Source organism: Cavia porcellus, unplaced genomic scaffold (genome assembly GCF_034190915.1).
Source record: "Cavia porcellus strain 051 isolate PalLab524CR breed Dunkin Hartley unplaced genomic scaffold, mCavPor4.1 scaffold_20, whole genome shotgun sequence".
Lineage (NCBI taxonomy): Eukaryota > Metazoa > Chordata > Mammalia > Rodentia > Caviidae > Cavia > Cavia porcellus.
In genome coordinates this window covers 115,899-123,300 of record NW_026947503.1, presented here as the reverse complement: position 1 = coordinate 123,300, position 7,402 = coordinate 115,899, and the positions used below count along the sequence as shown (strand labels likewise).

Sequence of the window (7,402 nt, the reverse complement as noted above, 5' to 3'; positions counted from 1 at the left end):
ATAGACTTCTTAGTATCTTGGTAGTCCCTTTGAACCTGCTTCACGTATTCTATGCTTTCTCTGTTTTCTCCATCAAACAATTCTCCCCTCTTTTTCTGTTCTTCCATTCCACCACCTGTTTTTTCTTGGGTGGTACTTAGCATTTCTCTAACTATTCTGCATACTTCTAGCTTCAGGTCGTTGATAACTTCATTCCTGAATTGGTCTATGAGGCTCTCTATATGGTGCCTTATGTGTATTGGTGCAGTGTCTGCTATTGCCTGTTTCTCAGAATTGGGGGCCGAGGAACCTTTCTTGTTGCTGCCTCTTCCCATGCTGCCTCTTCTTCTCTGTTCCTTATATATGCAAGCTTATATAAGAGGCCCAGCTTCTCTCCCAGTCAGCCACAGCCTGATCGAATTGCGCCAGTTAGGTGTTCCTGCTCACCGCTGTGCACCAGGGAGTTACGGACCAGGCAGCCTACGCGTCTCCCCTCCCAGCCACCGTCAGGCTCTGGGATCTGGGTTGGGACAGCCTATCAGGTCCACCGGCAGCATCACGCAGGCCAGGCACTTTTCACCAAGCCCACCCGAGAGGGGGATGTGTGGCTGGAGTCGCCACCGCGCCCTGCTCCCGCAGGACTGCTCAGGCCCAGAAAGTCCTCTGCTGGAGTCAAACTGTGGTAGAGTGTCAGTTTCTCTCACTCACCTCACCACAAGTCAGTGCACACCTCCCTGCCATTCGCAGATTGCCATTCTCAGAGCTTCTGCGCGTCTCTCTCCTTGCCGAGCCGCTGTAGAGGCAGCCAGCCGCCGCGCGGCGGGAAACCCAAATCGCAGCTTACAATGGCGCGGTTCCAGCCTCCACACCGAGTCTTTTCTGTTCCTGTTTTAGCACCAGGACTGCATTGGAAGTTGGCTTCTCTCAGCCCAGTTCGTTCCTGAGTCAGCAGAGCATATCTCCACCTGCTTATGTCTCCTTAGTCCGCACCATTCCTGGCTTCTGAGCCGGGTCTTTCAGAGAGCCTCCGGTCGTTGCTGTTATCTGTCCGCCATGTTCTCCCGGAAGCTATTACTAATTGTTATGATTTACATTTTAAGGACATGTATGTGATTCTAAATACCACTCTCAGCTCAGAAGAACAGAATCAGCTGTGGCAAGCAGTTCGAGAAAAAGCTGATCACAGACATAAGGTAAACACTGCTGATAATGATCCTGGGCCTATATCTGTGCCAGAGCAGGTCAAGCATACTAACTATAACAAACTTTTAAAACAGGTCCAGGAGGCTAATAAAAACCCAGCTGTGTTCCTAAATTGGCTTTCTAATCCTCGCACCCCGCAAGCAGTTCCAGCTTTGCGTGCTGTGTTGGGCCACCTCCCAGCCCCTCCCCCATGCGCCGATCCAGCCCCTCCCTCCCCTGTGTGCCGTCGTCATTGTCACTGCCATCTTACACGTTTCCAGGGGCAGTCCCAGCCCGCCCCTGTGCGCTACGTCCCAGCGCTTGCCCCACCCGCTGAGTGTGCTCTGCCAGAGCGCTGCAAAACAGCAGCTCAGCAGCTCTGCTCAGGTATGCTTTTTTACAATTTGGCCCCACTCAAGAGATGCTATTTTTTATTACAATTCTCAAACCATTTAATGAAGGTTACTGGCCACCTGATAATTTTACCAGCCTTGTTTATCAATCAAAGCCTTCACCAATCTGTTTAGCAACTAAGGTTATAAATTTCTTTTTGCTGGGAACCACTGGCTCTATTTCAAGACAGGGGTTTTCTTCAAAGTTTTATTTTATTTGTCTTGGTTCATACTACTGCAAATAACAAACTTTAAAATGTGTTCAAATTTGACAGTTTTAGATCAGTTTTGATAGATTTATTCATAAGATTGTTAAACCTTTACTGCAAAATGTTTCCATTAAAGCCTTGTTTGGCAGACTAAAGCTTTTTTTGCTAATTCTATGTGTCACCCTATAAAAAAGCAATATGCCATCCAGATAAAGCCTGCTCTCTAATCTAAAATGCCAATATTAAATTCCTACATACTTACTTAATTCTACTATAGTCCAAATGCCAAACAAAAAGGCAAAACTTGATCTTCAAACCTTAGAGAGATCTTAATATGGATTTTCATATTTTTAACACTTGTGACACTTGGAGTTCTGAGACAGGTAAACCTACACAAGGTGGAGCTGCCTGGCCCCTCCATGGACCACACTCAAATGCAGCAGAAAACATTGGGCAACAAAGTGCCCCATCCTAGCGTTCTTTGAGACCTTACTCCAGGGCTACTGGACTGTCCTAGCCACCAGAGAGTAGGTAAGTCATCCTAAGTTCTAGCCCTCACAGGAAATGTCAACACTGCCAGATTTGTCACTGACAGAAAATCGCTGCTGAAGACTGAGGGGGTTCAGGGCAACAACAGCCCCCTTTAAGGTGTCCCTCTCAGATTCCAAGTCTCACTAAAGTCTCAGGTAAGACATTCTCTATATTTGTGGACATAGAGGCCATACATACAGAGTTCTTCCTGAGTATTAAGGCTGCTATATTAAGTCCTCAACCTCTATGACAGGGTATTGATGGTCAACCTATGCCATTTACAAATAGGGCCTATTTTGTGCAGGTCCCAGTCCTAAATCTTAAAATGCCTTTTATACAGGCTGACTTAGACACACTGAGGCCTCAACAGCTTCCACCTGTTGTTGCTGGTGGACCCTTCCTCAGTGATATAGACCACCCCCTTCCTATTTATTCACCAATTTCTCAGGTAACCCTAGTCAAGACTCACAGATACATTTTTGTCTTCTCACTTGGTTTATACTTTTTCAGGATACATAAAAGCCTTTCTCATACTTGCTAAAGTTCTGTTACAGCAAATCATTCCAAGGACTACAACCAGGTTACAGTGACCCATGCCTAAATCAAAGTTGCTAGACTGCCATTCTGGTTTCACATCACTCAGGCTAAGAGGTGCCCTTCCAGCCCTAAATCTGATCATTCTGAGTGGTCACCTCGTCTTCTGTCGCCTACCCATCTCCGTCTCACAAAGGCCTCGCAGCCACGGTTAATAGGCTAAGGCATGTTTTGTTATCCACTTTGGTTCCTAATTTCTTATATTCTATTAATGATCATTTTTACAGCAGGACTCTTGACAGTCTTTCCTAAAGACTCCCACATCATGCGTAAGATTAATCTTCATAATGTTCTATATTATAACAGTTGCAGTTCCTTCTACCCTCAGCTGTCTGGTTAAATGTAACATCCCTGAAAGCCTAAGCCCTTACCTTCCCTATACTGGTACAGCCACCACCTTCCCTGCTCCCCCTATTTTTTCCAGTTCAACTCCTGGACCAGAGACAAGTTTTATACACCTACCATCTTAACTTTTATGCTTTCAGATGGGGGAGTAAGCACCTCTCATAACTCCACTCCTCCTAATCCCATGTTTAATTTTCAGAATTGTGCCTTACTGTGGAACATGTCTAAATCAAAGGCACCTTTTCTTCTACCTCACCTGGGTCCTTAAATATGACAGTGCCATGTCTCCTCCTAACATTTTGTCTCTTTGTTTTTCCAGTCTAACATACGTGCATTCACTAGTGAAGCTGTCCTGGGTAAAACACCTGGCACCAGCATCTACCTGGGCATCAACCTTCATCCGGTCAACTCCCCTAGGCTCCAGTACAGTGCCCTCTGCCAGCAGGAAGTAGTTAAAGAGAGAAATCTTCGCCCCTTTTCATAATAATAATCGTAAGACGGGATATGAAAGGGTTTTGGCCCAGATAGGACACTGTAGCCAGGAAAGCCACAACCAGAAGCAGGAAGCCCCATCTCCCCTGCCCCTAGGAAGTTACCTGTGATGCCATCTTCCCGCCCCTGGAAATTTACATATGGCACCAAACCTAAGACCAATGGGCTACCTGTGCATCTCTAATGCCCGCCTTAGGTTTCACCCCAAACCGAGGCTATTTACAGGCCCCCACGCCACGTGTCTGCCGGAGAGATTGCCGGACACCAGCGGTGGGGGTGCCGGTCATCTCTCTCCGTGTTCTCAGAATAAAGGCCACTTTTTATTTTATACTTCTCATCTTTTGGAAATATTTTTCATCTTTTGGAAATAATCCTAGCAGAAGGGATCATTGCCAAATAGGGTGCAAAATTTTAGGTCTCTGAGTAGGGGTCTAAGTGATATACAGGGCAGTGTTAGGTACAGGGGATGTTGGGAGAATCTGTTATGTTTTTTTCAGAATCAGCTCTCTTCAGATTGAGCTGTGGGGAGGCTGCTGGCTTCCTGTTGAGTGCTATGCTTCCACAGGTATGAAAAACTTATCTGTTTGTGGAGTTTTTCTCTCCTAAATGAGTGGGGGTCTAGTTTGGAGACCTGACAGATATTTTTTAAAAGTTCTATATTGCAAGTTTTGGTTCTTGAAGGCAGAATTTACAGAGTTCAGTGAAAATTGAAATTAGAACATATCTTGGTTGTGGACCGTAAGCTACATCTTCCTTGCTCAGAGAGACATAAGACATAAATCTTCACTTCTTTAGTGACTTTAAGCCAGTCATTCCAAAATAATCAAAAGTTCCATGGTGAAATGCCATTTGAAAATATGCAGGTGAAAACAATGGCCAAGTGAAATGAAAATTCCAGCATGAGCACAGGAGAGGTAAGGGAAGATATTCTTCTCATTTTACAGTCAGGCCAAAGATTTAAACATATTTTTCTTACATTTAAAAATGTTACTGTGGACAAATATTTTCTGAACATCTGTGGTATTGATTCAGAAAGAATGCATTAGCACACTATGTGGCTTGAAGTACAACAATTGTTTTCACAATACTGGAGTCTAGAAGTCTATGATCAAGGTTTTATTAGGTTTATTTCCTCTAAGCTCTTTCTCCCTGACTTACAGATACCAATTTCTTATTATGTCTTTATAGTTAACCCCTAGGTCTGTGTTTTCTTTGCACCCCAATCTCTTCTAATTAGTTGTGAAAATCAATGTGCAAAACAGAATCATTCTTGTCATACTCCACTAAAACAGAGTCAAGTGACCAAGTTGAGACAAAACACTCAAGTCAAAGACATCTCCTCTAGTAACTATCTTCCAAGATGAATCTAATGAAACAACCTGCCATAATTTAAAGAAATGTTTTACATGGTCATGGCTGGCTATGGATACATTAGGTTCATCTGCTGTCTGAAACCACTCTCCAGCCTTAATTCACTGGTTGTAGATTAATACCATAGATGCCAGGACCCTTCTTTCAAAATTCCTCATGCAGTTTTTCTCTGAAAGAACACCAACATTTCCTATGTTCCTCAGACATTGGAAAGATCTGTGAGCAAAAGTAAACTACTTGAGTGGATACTGCAAACAAAAGAATGCTAACAGCATTGCACAACATAAAGAATAAAACAAGTACATACAAAGCATGATAGATGTCTTCATAAACAAGAAATGTTTCAGCAGATCTCCACTCAAAACTTCCTTTCAAGAAAAGCTCTAAAATCTGAAGACTTTGTGAGGGTAATTTTCTACTGATCTTCTGCCTTTCAAGGACAGTGTGTGTTATGTAAACTGAAAAACTTACATTGGTTTCCCATTCCTTTACTACCCTGAGTCTCTCCCCTTCCCTAGAACCTTCCAAGAGCCCCCTTTACATCTTTAGTCTTTAGAGAATAAATGAGAGGATTGAGCATGGGGATGATTATAGTACAAAAAGGGCAGCAAACTTTCCTCCACTGTCAGAATAATTGTCTTTGGAATGGAGATATGTGTAGATGCATGAGCCATAAAAAAGAGAAACCACCAGAAGATGAGACACACATGTCTCAAAAGCTTTTCTGCATCCTGCCATTGATCTGACCTTTACTACTGCTTGTGCAATGTATGTGTAAGAGATGAGAATTAGTGCTACAGGATAGACCAAGATTATGGGTCAAGTCACAAATATCTTGGCCTCTGTTCCTCCTGGGTCCTCACAAGTCAACTTCAAGAGCACAGGCATCTCACAGAAGAAGTGGTTCAGATGGTGACCACAGAGAGGCATGGCCATCACGAGGCCTGTTTGGATCAGAGTGTTTATGGTGCCTCCCACCCATGAGGTAACAGCCAGTGCCTGGCAGTGATGTTGACACATAATACTTGTATAGCGAAGTGGACAGCAGGATAGCGATCAAAGGCCATCACTCCAAGAACACTCAGTGGAACCCAGGGCCAGGACAGTGAGGAGTTGGGCCACACACCCTCCATGGCTGATGGTTCTATCATGTCCCTACAGGTTGATCAGGAGCTGGGGCACAGTGCTGGTGGTGTAGCAGAGATCCAGGAAGGAGAGGAATAAGTAAATGGATGTGTGCAATCAAAGGTCCAGTCAGGCAAGAGCGAAGATAACAGTGTTGCCCAAGAGAGTTAGGGAGTAGAAAATTAAAATGAAGTAAAAAAGGAAGAGTTCCAGTTGAGGCCAATATGAGAATCCCTCCAAAATGAACTCATCTCCAAAACTGATATTGTCATTTCCCATAATCTTTCACCTATAGAATAATTTGATAATTTAAGATGTTCTATGAAGATCATGCATTAAAATATTGTGTAACACTCTCCAAGTATTTCAAAGTCATGCTTTTTACTTTCAGTTTTGCTACTGATTTCAGTTTTGTTCAGTGTTCTATTCATATTTTTCAGACTGAAATCACTGGTTTAGAAGTGATGTCATCCTTTTTGTACCCAATCCCTACTTCTGTCATTTGCAGAACATTAAAGTATACCATCTTGTTGTTTTATGCTTCCTCATCTGAAGTTAGACTTGACAGGTATGCCTTCTGATAGCACTCACATTATGCAACCTAAGTAATGTGGGAACTTATTTCAGAAATCTGCACTGTGAAACAGAGCATTATTTTTCCCTGCTTTCCCCTTTTGTCCTTTCATCTGTTAGCTATAGCGTTTCACAACATTAAGTTTCAGGACTAACCAGGCTGGGATTATAAGTTTGACCTCTTGATGCTCTTTTGTTTCCTTCTGCTCAGGGAATGCAGTCATTGTACCCTCCTGAAATGAAACTGATCACAGGATGACATCTTATTTCTCCCATCTCTGCTGAACTAGAAGATCATCACTGAAGGACCAATGTTGAACCAATTATTTCAAGAAGTTATTTAGATGCTATCTCTGACCCTGATGTGAAAAAGATTGAGTAAATGTTCATTGTAACAATGTTGCATTAATTCACATGTAGCCTAAACATTAAATAACAGCTGTTTTTTGGGCACTGTAACAGGGAACAGACGAAGATCTGTATTAGGCCCCTATTAATCACTGCCCAGCTGCTCTACCTATACAAGAACTTTATGTCAGTTGGTGTGTGGAATGCAGAGGCTCTCTTGCTAGACAAAGGCCTGGTGGGGTCTCATTGATAAACTTTCAT

The 7,402-nt window shown here is 43.2% G+C and overlaps 1 pseudogene; it reads right to left on the bottom strand.

The window, feature by feature from the left end:
- Positions 1 to 5,586: 5,586 nt before the first annotated feature.
- On the bottom strand, positions 5,587 to 6,499 carry LOC106026106 (olfactory receptor 2Y1-like; annotated as a pseudogene).
- Between the last annotated feature and the right edge of the window lie 903 nt (positions 6,500 to 7,402).